This window comes from Amblyomma americanum, chromosome 2, assembly GCF_052857255.1.
Source record: "Amblyomma americanum isolate KBUSLIRL-KWMA chromosome 2, ASM5285725v1, whole genome shotgun sequence".
NCBI lineage: Eukaryota > Metazoa > Arthropoda > Arachnida > Ixodida > Ixodidae > Amblyomma > Amblyomma americanum.
The window spans coordinates 103,482,750-103,499,328 of record NC_135498.1 but is presented as its reverse complement, the minus strand read 5'-3'; the positions used below and the strand labels follow the sequence as shown (position 1 = coordinate 103,499,328).

At 45.7% G+C, this 16,579-nt stretch overlaps 1 long non-coding RNA gene across 1 annotated transcript; it reads right to left on the bottom strand.

Annotated features, from left to right (window-relative positions):
• Positions 1-5,204: 5,204 nt before the first annotated feature.
• On the bottom strand, positions 5,205-15,687 carry LOC144118899 (uncharacterized). The gene is made up of 4 exons (XR_013312180.1): positions 15,558-15,687; positions 10,226-10,327; positions 7,368-7,397; positions 5,205-5,659 (listed from the first exon to the last, which is right to left on the bottom strand). It is a non-coding gene; the product is annotated as an uncharacterized LOC144118899 (long non-coding RNA).
• Between the last annotated feature and the right edge of the window lie 892 nt (positions 15,688-16,579).

The following is a 16,579-nucleotide window of genomic DNA, read 5'->3' as shown; positions in this document are numbered from 1 at the left end:
CAAATTCAGGGAGCTCTTTTCTCAAGAGAGCCCATGTAAAGAAGTCGAAGATTCCCTAGTAGCAATAAATGTCTATTTCCACACTTTTGAATTTTCGAACGGCGTGCACCATTACGTAGGCCACTTTATTGCTCCCTTCGTGAACTGCATCGGCCTTGTCGATTCGGGCGCTCTTTCTGATTTTGTATCGCTGGCAGCTTTGGTATTTCGAACCATTTTTTCCCTTTGAATTCTTCATGTAGGTGCGGTGATGGTTAAGGTGATGTTTATTCTTGTGCTCGCGACCTCTGCAATATCTTACACTGCTTTTGAAGTCCTCGCGAATGGGACATAAATCACTTGCTCTCGAAGGCTTTCCCAGGCGATGCGCCGGGCCGAGCCGTTGTATCTTTTGAGGCCATGATGCAGCTGCATCCTAAATGAATTGTATCGCCCTTAAATATGTTAGTTAGCTTGTGCAATAGGAAAACTTACGCTTTAGTAGTCTGTTTCCATGTGGTACAGACTAGCCTAACCGTCTTTTGGAGTTAGCAGCCTGCAGTTGGGCTAGTTGGCGGTGAGTAAACATGGCAGAAAACTTCGATGCTAAGGTAGACTCTGCATCCATTAAATATCATATAGTCGGTACATACGTAGCTACGAACTGAAATATCAGCAGTGTAATTGGAGAAAAATAATGCATTTCGTGAATCGAGACATGCCTCATTATATCAGAATTCTATGGAGTGCAGCGTACACACGCAAGTGTGTAATTTGACACATGATATTCCTTTTCAGTACAAACACCTATGTAACCAAGCGGAAGGATGCCAGTATAAAAACATGCAAAATATGTTCAGTGTTCGTCCAGCATTGGCTCACCGCTGCGGTTAAAAATGTTTTCGAGTAGCACGATCACTGCCACCTTGCCATATATACGACAAGGTCTATAAAAACAAAAGTGAAACGCTCAGAGAAGCCGGAGAGCGCTAGAGCCCCACTCTTTACTGGTCTCTTTTGAGCCTAATTCGTCACCGTGACGACAGCAGCACGCAAAAAGCAAACACAAGCGAACACCCCTCACTCCTGCATAATTCAATCACTCATTGCAATAGCGACAAAGACGCCAAAGTAGCTGCGCCACACGCCAGACTCGTAAAGGAAGCAGGAGTTGGCGCTTTAGACCTTTGACTGTTTAGAGCTATATTATTCACGCGCGCGTGATGGACTATGCTGCGCGTGCACATTAGATGGCTGTATGAAATTCTTCAATAACTACGCGGTCCGCACAGCGCCGTGAAAATAGGGCTGCGCCAAAAAAGGCAAATGTGAAAAGGTTTACAACGTCTCTATTGCGTGGCCAACGGTAGGGACACGAGCTTTCACTGCTTTGGTAAAAGCTTCATGATCTCTCTACCCCTCACATTCGTGTTTTGTGAGCAGTGATGCGCCAAGACAGCATGATATTCTTATGGCCCATTATTTACGATTCCGGGTTCAGTTCCTTGAATAATGAGGTTCTGGCGCAAAAGCAGCACTTCACTGATCTTGATGATAAAATTAACTTACAGATAAAAAGAAAGCGCCTAGGGAAGCCGGTCAGAAGACGCCTTTGGTTAGTGTTCAGAGGACGCCTGCGGTTATTGTCCCGTAATAAGGAAAAGCAATAGTAGATGTAAATGAGAAAACTAAAAACATTTGTCCAAGCACCTGAATTAAACAGGTGCATGCGACGAAATATCAACGCACGATTAGCTTATGAAGCGAAACAGCGCTTGTCAGGCCTCGAGAGCTTGAAATCGATCTGACCACTGACCAAAGATTTTGCTTTCCGACAGAGAGCGAACACCGAGCCATTTTCATGCTCAACATAACGTTTGTACTTCCTCTCTATGTATAAAGCGATCAAGCTGTTAATGTTTTAATTTTCTTTCTGCAGGCACAGGCGCAGGGGCAGGCGTATTGTCATACTAGTGAAAAATGAGTAGTTGTTTGAGAAAGTAGCAGCGAGCCAGAAACAATGGATTAAGGCATTTTGAAGTCATGGTGAACACGAAGGAAGTTAGAGTTGTAGGTTAGAGCCCAGCGAATATAGACGGGAGCTCAAAAACTGCCCAGAATTTCACCACGCAAGCTTAAGTGCGTGCGCTAGCCTGAGCAACGAACCCTCTAGATCAAGCCTTGAAATTGAAATCTTTACATACAGACTTTTGTCGTGGCCAAGTCTCATGGCTGTGTCTGCGCTGAGCTTTCCTCTGATAGTGCAGTGGCCAGAGAGCCTCTTCAAAACTAAGCAATATGCGTGTATCATGGAACCGAACCGAGGTAAAATTCTCGGATCTCTTAGACAAGTCACCCATGCGACCCGCGTCCTAGTGTAGCCTTCGGTGGGCACTTATAGCTCCTTGCCTGCCGACGACTACACAGGCTCCGGAAGCGACGCCGGCTATTCCGCTACATTCTTGCACATTGGCAGTTCCAACTGTAGGCCTCAAACAAAAGCAGTAATTCTTGTTCTAGGCCTTTTGTAACTGGAAGACATGCTGTGGGTAGTTACAGCAACAAGAAAAATACTATGGACCGCTGTCTTGCGCAGCCCCAGTCTCGGCGACCAACTCTGGGACGTCCAGCAGGCCCGCGAGGTGACGGCGAGGCAACACCTCGATGTCCCCACGTGGGAGACCTAAGGCTCCGTCGGCGAAAGCTCTGCAGGACTTTTGAATAAAGTTGTTACCAACCAACCAACTTGAAGCAACGCACAAAGAAGAAAAAAAACTAAGTGCTATAGCATTAGCTATGGCTCGTTGAGAACCTGGTTCTGTGTCGTTTTCTCTCCTTTCGTCCATAACGTGCGACTGTTTCTTTTTGAAGCGCCAGTTCAGCCCCAATCTCATACAACTCTGTTCTACTGACGAGCTGCATTTCAGAAGACGCTCACTGCTAAGCTAGGGGCTACTCTATGTAACTAAGAGGCTTTGTGGCTGCTAAGCTTTGTTCAAAAAGCCTTACATAATGACAAGCGTAGACTTACCGAAAATGAAAACAAGGTGTTTTATTGCCCTCGCTCGATGCATCCCTTATTTACCGACGTGCAGCAGAAAAACGTAACACAGCAGTTGAAGAATCGCCTAAATACGACAAAGAAAAAACATGCACGTGTTTTTCTAAGGACGCACTTTCTATCCTATCGTCATACCTGTATATCCCTTTCAGACACAAGCAGCTCGATCTGAAGAAACCGCAAGAGTATTGTTTCAACTCGTCCGGCACAAAACAGCCTACACCCAGACAGCTACCTTTAGTGCCATTGTCTGCATATAATTTCGTCGTGAGGTATAGGATTTCATATTGCGTTTCAAATATAAGGCTCGTATTCTTTTGTCAGGTTGAGAATATTGAAGCTCGTCATGTTGCGCTCAAGGGCACCCTACGGCCTCTCTGAAGCTTTGTAACATCGTAAAGAAGGGGGCGTGAAAGAAGAGCGAGTGTTGGGCCCGCAATACCGTAAGCATTCTTCTTGCATTGCAATGAATTTCCCCCCAAAAATTAATGGCGCCCGCCTCACAGAAAGAATAAAGCTTCGCATAGGGGACATCTCTCCAGTGTCGAGAGCGCGCTGTGCGCTGCTGCACTGCAGCCCTTGGCGGTGATGTGCCCATTCAGAGCCATTCAATAAAAACAGTTTTCATTATAGGCCTGCTGAAAATGAAGATTTGCGTTCATGTCCACATCTCTAAACGCAGGTAGCATAAGAGGGCTCTCGCACAGTGTCCGCCTTCTCCATTAGAAGACGTTCCAGGTCACACTTGCGGTAATACAGGACGTGCTACGTTCGCCGCTATAGACGAGGGTGGCGCTGGTGAACACTCACAAGATTCGCTTACACGCAATAAACATATATACCCACGAGAGCAGCAGGTTGGACAGCCGTCGCCGTAGCTCAGTTGGTGGAGCACCGGACGCGATATTCGGAGGTCGTGGGTTCGGATCCGACCGGCGGCATGGTCGTTTTTTCTGCTGCTTTGTAAGTAGTTTTCTTTAAATAAAAGATTAATTGAAGTATTTGTCTTCCACTAGTCCGCACTATAACACTATAAATTTAAAAAAAATCCCCTATGCACCTTGGTTTCGGTGACTGTTAGCTCCCTTCATAGGTTTGTCAAACGAGCCCCTAATTTCCTTTACCTTGTCTGCTATATATATATATATATATATATCGGGCAACGAAGCCTCTTGCTTGATCATGCATGCAATTGATGCCTCTCCGCTTCTTCATCACAACTGGGTTTGAAAGATACTGGCTCTAGTTCTTCATCTTCTCATAATTATTCTAACTCCCGCTTTATTTAGGAACAATGCCGTTAGTGATCGTGTGTGAACAACATATACTACAAATTTCATTATACTGCCTACTATGCGCGCAAATGCAGGAAAGCATACGGCTTATGTTAGATCGTTACATCGAGGAACAGCTCACCAGCGCTCATTTTCTCCTTTTGAAGGAGAGACTACAACTGCATTACTTGCAGCTTTATAGGGGTGCACTAATATCACATTTAAAGGTTACAACTAATGTCCTCTTTTATTGGTTTTTCCTCCTAGTGTGCTGTTTAAAAAAATTAGTGTTTATTAATTCAATTCTTTATTTTATTTACCAGAATACTGAACGGTCTCCGGGGCAAAAAGTTGCTGCCCTCAACATGACTGGGCCATGGAGCCCACTTAAGTTAAATATTTGCCATATTACTCGAGTATTTGCCATATTTACTGCGTGAGTTGGTTTCTATTCTTTGAATACGTGCGTTACTCTCAGCATTTTGAAACTAAATTATTTTTGATATATTTTTCAAAATATATATAAGTATTGGTAACTGTTCTTTTCTTTCCAATTATATGTGCAGCACTGATTGTATATTCATGCATTAAAAGGGCTGCTGCTTTGCGCTTTATTTTATTTAATGCATGCTCCCACTAGCAGGACGTCCCAACTCAGCCAAGAGATATTTCATCCGCTTCTGTATTTTCATTTCTATTACATGTAATACGTTCTCATTTCATTGATTTCTTACGACACAGCTCTTCTTCATTGTCTCTTTTAGGTTATTTCTGGATTTTGATGACGTGGAAAGAAATAATGCGGAAAAAGGCCCGCAACTCATTCTGTATTAGTAGATGTCGTTAAGTAGATATTTTGGCCGAAAAGTATGAGTATACGATTGGTTGTTTTTATTCAGAACACTGCAGCCTACTTTCGGCATTTTGAAATAGCTCTTTTTTCAGAAAATTTATGCCGGGAGGTTTACGTCGGATTTGTCGAGCTCTTGTGTCCGTAGCTTCACAGTGACGTAACATATCAAGTTTACGAAAGCGGTGCGGCAGTGGAGTCATTATCTTCTGCTTCTGGACGACCCTGGGCGTGGGAAGTCCGCCGTTCATGCATTCCATGCGTAGTCAATTTCAAACACAAAGCTCGGCGTTGTTAGCGCGAAATAGTGATTCTACTGATTCTCACTCCGCCCTGGCCGTTGTCGGAATCTCCTATCCCCTTCGAGCCGATTTTCTGTTCCAATTGATTTGCAAATCTTTCGGCTGCTGCTTTTGCTGGACAACGCCGCTTTTTTCGTTTGAGCTCTGCTAGCGAATGATGTCCCATGCATATCCCGTACAGGCATTGAGAAACCTGCGTCAGAGGAAAACGTCAGAAAACAAGTTATAACAACCGTATTTCACCAAGACAGCCTAACTTTTTACACGCACGCAATGAGCACCAATGAACTTGAGCTAAAGAAAAGCGAGCGTAATATTTTTTAAGCACGGCCGATTTTGAAATCAATAAATGAAATCAACATGTGCAGCGCAAAAAATTGCAATTTACTTGTTTTTTTCTTCAGGAACTGGATAAACTTTTCGTCACAAGACATATTCTTTTCATGTTGAAAACAGTAGTGCCAATTTTTTTTGAGTAGATTACAGCGTGAACATTCAATTACCACGGAAACAGCGCGCTACATATCGAAGCGCAATATTTAAATGTTAAGACGCGTGAGAGCATAGCAGAAAAAAATTTTATCCAAGTAAAATGGGATTGAATATTATTTTACTGTCACGCTCGAATGCGTGGAACGGTTCTTGAGGGTTGATTAAGGCTTCATCATCAATGAGGGCGCGAATTTAGGGCATTGCTGCCATGTATATATGCAATGAGGCATCAAGAACAGGCTTTACAGCGGACCTGGTTTTAATGCGATGGGGTTGAGGCATGACCTCAATTGACAAATCAGAGCGGCGCGAAATTTGAAATTCCTCATGAAATGGCCTGATTTGTAGAGAGGGGCCACATGAACTTGTGGCGTCATCAAAGCCTGCCGACCGCGGCAAGTAGCAACCTGCCCACCGGACTGTGAGCAAACTGCCCAACGTTACCAAATTCAATACAGTTACGACCTGCCCACCGTGGCACTGCGCATTAGCATTAAGGGAGCTTGGGAATAGCAATCTGCGTCTTACAAGTCCCACCAGTGGCTGTGCTTGAAACAGCCGCCTGCCGGGGCAGTGGCATATAATTTAACTGCTGCACCACTGCGCTTGTAGGGGTATGAGCACACCTCGCGGTCTATGAATGCGATTGACAGGGTCGTGATTTCATCAGCCCTGGGCGACCACCAGCAGACTAATCGTAGGCCACTGCTAAACTTTAAAATGTCAGGAACCCTAAAATTTGGAAGTACGCCCATCGCCATAAATTTCTAAGGGCACCCCAAAATTTTTGGAGTATGCCCACCCAGAAAACGGGTCAAGGTGGATTTGCGTGTCGGATTAGTATAATCCCATATGATAATCAAATGAAAAGTACTTGAACATTCTAGACAGTGATGTCTCATCCATGCAATATATGGGCAATATTACCAATTCTAACCGGAGGTTTGGCAGGAAAATTTCTAGAAGAACATGAGACACTTATTAGACATTAGAGAACGTTGGGATAAACGCTATCGCATTTCCTTCTTTAAAACTGTGGTCTGAAAGGCGCATAAGTTATTTTGTGCCTCGGTGTATACATTTGTGCAGCAGTTTGAGGACAAAGGCTCCAAAGATGGCAGCTAAACCAACTACGTTCACGCTGAATGACCGCGACAAACAAAAGCAGCAGCGCGTGGTTTTGCAATTTGCAAACATTACAGGGCAATGCACGTAACGGCTCGCAATGCTTAGTGTTTGTTTCCGTGCATCAATGAAAACAGCGTCCGCTCCGGAATAACCTGAAATGTGCAATGACCTCTTGCATTGTAATAAAACTGTATGCCTAGTATGTCTTCTAGCAGGGCAGCATAAAGCCTAAACATTCGTGGGCTTTTTATGCATCGAAAAATTCTGCGGAGAATACAAACCTGAGATCCCCAGCCTAATCCGTGTGCAATCTGGAACAGAAATTATAACATTATTAATTCAACATTATAACACATATCCTATATTAGACAGTGCACTTCATGCCAAATATCTACAGAAAGCAGGAGGATTTTGAGTTCCTTTAATTTTAGTTTTTATGAGGTTCGATTTTATGTGAGGGCTTCAAATACTAAAGTGCTCATAACAGATTTCGCACAGGGAGAGTTTTAGAGGGTAGAGTAATTTAGCAACCATTAGGATTCCCATGTTGGTGTTGTTTATGACAAATACAGCATCTCGGTTGGGTAGTTCGGTTGCTATGCAGCATAAGGAGGCTTTCCAAAAGCTTTCACTTCTCACTTTGGCCATGCCCTATGTTATACATGCGATCTAGTAACCGCTATGATTAAGGGTAGGCTGGTGAACACTGCCAAGTTCACACTACAATGAACTAAATATCTTTCAAACCAGAAGGAGAGAGCGAACACTGCAGCTGATTTTGTACAAGCTGTGCATGTTAGGTACTGAAGTTGGGGATTCAGTTCTCAACACTCTCGGGTTCTTCTTCCAGGTGCATTGGGACAAATTACGTGAAATCAATCTTGTTCTGATTTTTTGTGTGGTGTTTTTTTAATATATGATGAGCCAAAGCGGTGAATAAAGAGATATATTTGTGCCAAATATTCGTCATTATGCAGTGGCCTTTTATCAAAATATCAAACACACTGCCCTGTGTAGAACGATTTCAAGAGCTGTTGAAGGCTCCGTTATGCTAGATGTCCGTGCTAAGTTCGATCAAGGTTTTCTAAAAAGTTTACTGATTCCACCTCTTGCATCAATCTCGAAATTCAACGAAAGCAACGGCTCGGGATAATTCAACGCTGTCTGTCGCCTTCACTGCCGTTTCCGTGCATCCTCTGAAACGCGCTGCTCAGGTTTCAAACGCGATAAACGTTTGTGCTCTTGGCCATGAGCGAGACCAACAGCTGCAGCGTCCTCTCCATGCAGGTCGAAGGGAAGAATCACGAAAGTCTCAGATAGGTCGTTCTCGGTATATAGAAAACTGTCCTGCGGTTCTGCGACATCTGCGAACATGATATAACTGCTGTTGTTGTTGTTACCCACACACTATGGCACATGCCCACTTAGGAGGACATGCCAAGATTTGGGGAACACAGAGAGTTCACACTGCACAGCAGATCCTTCTTCCTTCCTACATCGCGACGCTAGCGCGACCGATGTGATAGCTTTGTGAACCCACGCGGATCTGTGCCGAAGGCCGCTCAACCGCGCTGAGCGCGAATCGCTGCTCCAGCGGTCATAACGTCATCAAATGACGCCGTAGAAAGGCAGTTTTTCAGGGTAATACAAGCAGTTACAGCTGTCAACATCCAAGGCATCCTATGCCAGTGAAGCCAAATGACAGCTATTAGGAGATGACGATGATTATGACCAAGTGACAATAGGAAAGTTGAAGACCAAAATAAAACGTTCATGTGACATTACTTCTCCCTAGCTTGCAAAGGCAGTGCAAGCGGCACAAGAAGGGCACGAGTCCCCGCCACACGCCGGGGGAAGCGCTGTTCTTACTTCGTGATTTAAGTACATATTCTCAAAAAAAAAGTTCTCTAGGAGAGCCACGGACTTAGCTGCTAAAACGATGCATCTCATTTAGACCCACGCAAGCCCCTGGTCTAAACCTGTGCTATTAGGAGCGATGCGACGTTTTCTGCCATATTTTCGTATCCTGCGACAAGTTCCCACGCCTTCTGGGGTTTAATGAAAGAATAAAGAGAGAAAAAGGGCCGAAGTGCAGGTCTCCGGAATAATTTTGACCACCTGGGGATCTTCAATTTACACCGATACAGCACCTTGATCGCATCCCCCATGCCGTGGCTGTGGCGTGCGATGAGTAGTGAGACAGTCGGTGCGTCTCTCCATTTTTCAAAACGATTTAAAATGCGGTAGCGTCAAAGGCCCCGTTACGCAGAAAATCCGGCGTCGACGTTACAGCGATGAGTTGTTTGGCGCAGGGTTACCCACGCAGCCACCCCCGGAGAAGCAATCCAGATGGGCAACCTAGGTCATGTGACTCTGTAGGCTCATCACAACCTGCCCGTCTAATTGTGAGACAACTAACCTCACTGGCAGGTGGCCGTTAAATTAATGGTATATCGCGAGAGGGCGCTCGGTAAGAGCAACTTGGGACGCACAAGACCCATCCATGGCAGCATCTGCCATCGCCCGGCAGTGGCTCATCCCTTAGCCGCTTCATCATATGGCAGGGAGTAGTATGAGGACTGCCAGGTACATATGACTAATTAGGCATATATGACCATTAGCTCATTAACGCTGTCGCGCCATGTACTTCAGGCGGAGCTTCAGTGTCCGATCCAATTTTTATGACTTCTGAAAAGCGGCTTGAAGTGTTTTCGAGGAGCTGCTCCTGACGTGTTTTTTTCTTACGATCCTGAAAAAAGAAACCGTGAAAAATAGAAAACTACCGGCACACACCTCCACTGTTTCCTCCCTGTAACCTGCGCTCTCATAGAACAACTGCAAAGTTCCGATAAAGGCCCTTCACTCGTGCAATCCGTTTTTGCAACCGAATTTCGTGCAGTCCGTTTTTGCACTTTGCCTGCATCAAAATACGGTTGCCGCAACCGGGATTCGTTTTTCTGTCTTTGGCAGCAGCAGCCGAACGCTAGAGCCACTGAGCCCCTCTGAGGGCCCTCGTCTGCCTGATTCATCAGCAACATAGCAGGGAAGCGGGTTGAGCTTCCATTCTGTGCTGAGATACGCAGCATCTTTAATGGCAGCATGGTATCTTTTTTAAAACATAATATTTATATCCACTTACTCTGCACGGCGTTCCATCTATCTCTTTTCGAACCACAATCCGAGGCTTCACGTTACATGACAGCAGGAGACACGGGTACATGCACGGAGTTACTGCAGATGTCTGCAAACAAGCCAAAAATATCACACCGTAAGTTAGTTGAAAGTTGGATGGCAAAATCCAGCAGTCGGAATTTTTGTTTTCGTAACTATGACGACATCGTCAAGCTCACTGCTGCTCAGCGAAGTCAATCTTCTTTCACATGACGTAACACTGCACTTGTTTTGTCCCCCAATGTGGTGGTTAGAAGTGTGGTGTCATATAGGCAAGAATTGTTTGGAAGACCCACTGGTCACAGCTCGTCATATGAGCAACATCTGCTTTGGCTGTCGTGTGCAGTGTCTGGAGACAGCAGTTTCCTCTAAGCATATAATCTGTGTCAGTTTGCCAGTCCTTTCCTCCTGCCCTGCCATTCCTCGTATACATATTCACACGTAAGCAACTGCCAGATTTTTAAGGTCCTTAGCGAAAAAGTAGAACCCTAAAACTTTTATGCGTACTGTTATGCCACCGGAAATTTCGGTTCAGACCGGCAGTTTAAAGATTTGTGTTTAGAGCGCGAACCAAAGCGAATATAGGAATGACAGTGGAAACTTTATTAGACACAGGGCCGTTAAGGACACGCAGGTCATTAGGCCCCCGCACGGCCCAACTGCACTCAAACGTTCATGTCCCGGAGGCTCATGACGCTGGCAGCCTGGCCTGCGGCGATGGCTTGCTTGGCCGGGTCCTCGGAGCGCAGTAGGGTCTCCCGAGCCTCCCAAGTGGTAAGGTGCTCCAGGCCCCGGGGGGAATCCGCCGGGCAGAGGAAAAGGATATGATCGAGAGTGGCTTTGGGGTGGTGGCAGAGGGTACAGGAGGGGTTTCTGTGGACTTTGTGATAGCGCGAGCATATATAAGGGGAGGGTAAGGTACGTGTTTGGAGCCGCCTCCAAAGTGTCTGGTGGTAATTGTCGAGGGAGAGATTGGGGGGGGGGGGGGGGTACAGCCGACGCTCGACTTTGCAGGCCTGCGTCAGTTCACTGAATGAATGCATGCTCTCCCGTGAGAACCCCAGATCGGAGGCCGCCGGTGCCTGGTTGAGAGAACCTCGGGCTAAAGAGTTGGCAGCCTCGTTTCCGGGATTCCCAGAGTGGGCAGGCCCCTATGTGAGCTCCATGTGGCGGGGTAGGTGTGCGGCGAGAGTTCAATATGCGAAATGCAGGGACGTGAACTCTCCCGCGGGCAAAACTTAGTATGGCAGTTTTAGAGCCCGATAGTATATACCGGGCCTCTGTGCGCGTGATGGCTAGGGAAATGGCGGCCTCTTCAGTCTCCTCCGAAGTGGCAGTGGCGGATATGTGAAGGGTGACAATCGGTTGTAGGGAGGCGTTCGTGATGGCTACAACCGCGTCCTCGCCTGCGCATGCGGCATCCGCCAACATGGCATCCGGTTCCGTGCCATAGTGTTTGTGAAGCGCCCTTGCGCGAGCTCTGCGGTGGGGTTCGTGGTAGATGGGGTGCATGTTTTTAGGGAGAGGTTTAATAAGTAGTTCGCGGTGAATGTAATGTGGTGGGGGACCTGGAGCTGTGCGGGATCCGTGGCTGGTATCCTGATACCGAGGGTTTGTAGGATGTGTCTGCCGGTGGTGGTTCTCGCGAGACGAATGTATTGTGTCTGTCGGTGGGCCTCGATAAGCTCACCTATTGTGTTGTGTAGGCCTAGCAGGAGGAGTTTTTCGGTTTTTATATTCCGCTTAATCATTTAACTATAATGAAATTTAGGGGACCATCAAAAGGCGCACATCCGACTTGCTTCGATCGAACAAGAAATTTCTTCTTGGAATATTTTTTGCAATGTACTATTTTGCTGCAAGCTTCATGAAAACAACTGGAAAAGCGCTTTACAGCAATGACATATAAGGCATGGGGATTTATTCGCTCATGTGCAGCGGAGCACTAGTTCAAGATCTGCCCTGTAGCGTTTCGCATGGAACGCTTCTTCTTTCGTGTATGTGCAGGATGTTTCACGTGGCTTGGCCTGAAGATAAAAAAAGCGAGTACCGCAGCCGGGTAATGCCAACAACAGATTGTTAGCCGTAAAATGGTGCTCCTCGCAGCATTTTTTGTGTCTCACCTAATTATTTAACTAATGAATTATTCAAAAGTTTTAACGTCAGATTAACGTCCAAGCTAAGCTTGGAGGTTAATGTAAGCTGTAGATAAGCTGTAGAGGGGCACAGAAGCAACAATCCCGTTTTTCGGCAAAGTACACTGCGGGAAAAAATAACGCGGAGCGCGTTTTTTTTTATTGCGACAGTGTGCCTGCTAGCATAAAGTATTAGTTACAAATGTAAGTACACATTGGACTCTCGAAGGAAGTCCAGTAGCATCCGGTGGTGTGGCCCAAGCTTTCGTCTTCAGTCTATTCTGTCCTGTTGCTTAACAGGAATAGAAATGTTTTCAGCCTGCATTTGCCAAGCAAAATTAAACTTTACTTGGATATATGTCAAACATTTGACATTTTGGCTACGTACCGCGTCATAAGATTTGACCGTTGAAGCAAGGTCCATATTCTTCTTCTGTGCAAGAATATGGACCATATTTCTCCGGTTAAAGTTTGCTGACGCGTTACATATCCATATGTACTGGATATTTCACGCATATGAAGATGGTTTTTTGCGTGTTTAACGTCCCAAAGCGACTCAGGCTATGAGGGACGGCGTAGTGAAGGGCTCAGAAAATTTCGACCACCTGGGGTTCTTTTACGTGCACTGACATCGCACAGTACACGGGCCTCTAGAATTTCGCCTCCATCGAAATTCGACCGCCACGGCTGGGATCGAACCCGCGTCTTCCGGGCCGGCAGCCGAGCGCCATAACCACTCAGCCACCGCGGCGACCCGCATATAGAAATAAAGTTTATTTTTCAGTTTCCCATAATAAAGCACATATTTCTAGGTCCTCTGCGCTATGCGAGAGAAGGTTTTGAACACGAACAAGCGATTCATATTTATCTGTACGCGACTGTACCTCCTGTGTGGTTTGTTTTTTTAGCGGCATAGCTAAATTTAAAAAAAAAAACACTTCACTGCGCTCAAGGCCTATCTATCGCAGCGCTATGAACCACGGATGCTCTAAACTAACCAAACGTGAGGTGCTGACCGTGGCCAAGTGAACCGCAGCCTCTCAGTTCGACGGGCGGCAGAATGATACAAAGGATTGTTTTCCTTCCTTTTTCTTTTAGTGATAGCACAAACTACTCACGGGGGCACTTCGTTGACCTAAAGTGCGGAGAGGCGCACCCCTTTAGCGCGGTGTTGCTGGTTGTGTAACTGATGTGGGGTTAAGGTGTTAAGTAATAGTTGTTTGTGAATCTGAAATGATGGAGACACTGGGGGCGTTTGGGAGGCATCTATCTGTCTAATTCGACACCTTTCTGCAAACACTCCCCAGCGTCTTAGATAAAGAGAACGACATATGCGTTGGCAGGAAGTGGCGTAGTCGTCAGCTTGCTCGGCTGCGAATCTGAAGGATGGCAGTTCGAATCCCATCGTGCACAAAGATTTATTTTATCGAGTTGAACAGCATAACGGAGGGACGCAAGTACCATTAAAATGCTATAATACCATTAAAAAGCCGTTAAAGGCTTTCACCTTAATAAAAGCTCCGTCTCAGTAGGCTGACGGGGGCCTGCCTATCAGTTATAGCAGATCGCGGCGCGTGCTTTCTATGTTCCAGAAAAATGTGATGACGCACTTTCAAGACTGCCAGCGGTGTCGTCCGCTCACAAGATGATCAGTGCGTAAGCTTCCTTTAGTCAAAATGCGTCTGTCATCACTGCAATAGGTTAGTGCGAGTGCACACTGATATACTCTTTTTTTGCACGTTTCGCAGGCTCTCTTAAAATTACGGATAAATGGCCTACGCAGGATATATGTTGCTACAAATCTCTGAATCGGTTTTTCCTGAATCCTTCCTAGAAAGCACCGAAACGGACTCACTTTTAAGTGAATTTTAAAATATTATGCATAATTTAGCTAATTCACTAGAAAGACAGAATTTAAAAAATTTCACGCCGCTTAAACTTAGCGTTTAAGAGAGGAAAGCGACAGCGTGTTGCAGCGCTGCCAGGGAATCAACGGAACGCCACGCCCATTCAGAAAGACGGCTTGCCCGTTGGTAACACTTTTGAACGCATCTCTCATTTTTTGTACTTGTTTCAATTTTTTAACTGATCCTTTACACGCTTTAAATTTTCTTAATTACCATCATCACGGATTGACCTTTTTATTCTGAGAATTTTATACCTTTTGAACCGATATTTTCCTTTTTTTTATTCTTTAATAATTAATTGATTACAATGATTTCATTAACTCGTCGCCGCCTATCGCACACCAATCAACCGTCAATAACTAAAAACACAAATTGCTAAGATACGAGGTTGTTTGCGCAGCCCCCGATTGTTTCCCACACGCTGTGCCAAATACGCCGACGGCTTTCCGACCGAACGAACTTGATACGCTGTCGCGTAAAAGAATTCCGAGGAGCGCCACTCGACAGGAAGCAATATATCGTTCGTATCACTCAGCTGCGGTGCACCGTTTTTCTTTATCTTTGCTACAAATTACGTGAATTTGTTTGTGCATTTTCTGCCAGTCGCATAATGATACTAGGCGTGTAGTGTCAGCCTCAAATGAAAAGCGAACACAATAATGGAGAGGGGAACACCTAACCGAGAAGATTTTAGTTGAGGGAGACAAAATATTGTAGTGCTCTATTTTCACTTCGATGGCTGGAAGTCCGCTGCATGAAAGTTGCCTGCCTATATTTTGTTGTCAGCAGCGAATATTTTTCACCACATATTTGAAGCCACAGTTAAACTGTTCGCATTTTTTTTTTGACACTGAGAGTACGTGTCTCTGCCATTAATAGAATTTCTACATAGTCGCTAGTGCCGTTTGCATTTCTACTAACCTCCAAACCTATCATAATTCTTTGCGCATTATGCTCAATTGCAAATCATACTAAAAGTAATAATCAATAAAAGCCCCTACATTTTTGTAATCATGGGTTGTTTTAATCTACTGAAATTACCTGTAACCTCACAACGCCCCCCCCCCCCCTCTCGCAAAGAAAAAGTTAAAGGCAAGTTTGGAAAATGCATCATGTGCGGGGAACATCGTCTTAGGCAACATCTTCTTTCATACAATGTGTGTAAAGGCACGTCGTGCTTGACACCAAGTAACCCGGATGGTTAGAATTATTAAAATTTGCCCTTGCACAGCGGCTGAATTAAGAAACGCATACTTACTATCGACAGCGGAGCCAACCGGTGGCAATACCACCCCGTTGGAGTATTGCTCTTTACATGCTGCAAAACTAAAAGAGAACGATTACGGCATTCGCTTATGAAATCCTCATACCTTAACGCTGCTAGAAGCACAGGAATAATTGGATTCGTTTGGCTAGTGATTGTTTTTGTCGATTACACATGCGACATTTTACCGAAAATGAGTGAACACAGTTTAATACTCCTATGTGAAATCGCGACCAGTATGAGGAAAAACACGATGCGTCAGAGCACTACCGACATTTGATTTTCACACTGTGTCGCCCTAAGTAATTACCCTGCGCGCCGTGTCATGCCTCCCATCGCGCATGTCTGCACCGCCTGGCGGTGCCTGCTGGGTGCATTATTTTTATTTCCTTTTATTGCGTAATCTAACATATGTGTTTGGATGTTACTTGTATAGCTAGTATAAAAGCCTAGGGGCGCGTGCTGTGTTTCGATGTGCTACGAGTTGCTCCTTTATTTACTTGTGACTCGTTGTCGGCTATAATTAACTTTAGCTCCTTTTCTCGACAAAATCGAGCGAACGTGGTCCGGCAACATCGACAAATCAAAGAGAAAACATGAGACCGAACCGCTGGCCGAACTTGAAGCGAACGTTGCGCAACTATCCGTCCTAATTGTGCGCAGCGTGACGCACCCTGGAAGGAGCAGGCGCGCCACGAACGGAAACGTGCCGTGCGGGCCTTCGGAAGACCTACAATGACAGCAAAGATCGGATGTGTTCGCCACATCGTTCGGAAGTCGCGGTGGCCGCTGAGCTGAAGTGACGTGAAATGTCACGGCACTGTTTGTGTGCGCCCCAGCTTGGGTGCATAAGAGGTGTTGGGGCTCGCACTGAAGAGGAATATAAGAGCGGCGTAAAGACGTGGTCCTGGACTAGTGATCTCGGGCCTGAGCGGCGCCGCCGAGTGTACGGTTAGAGGTCATTTCCAGCAGCGTGAGTCACGAGGGCCTTGCCATTTTAGGAGGGAAGATGTGGA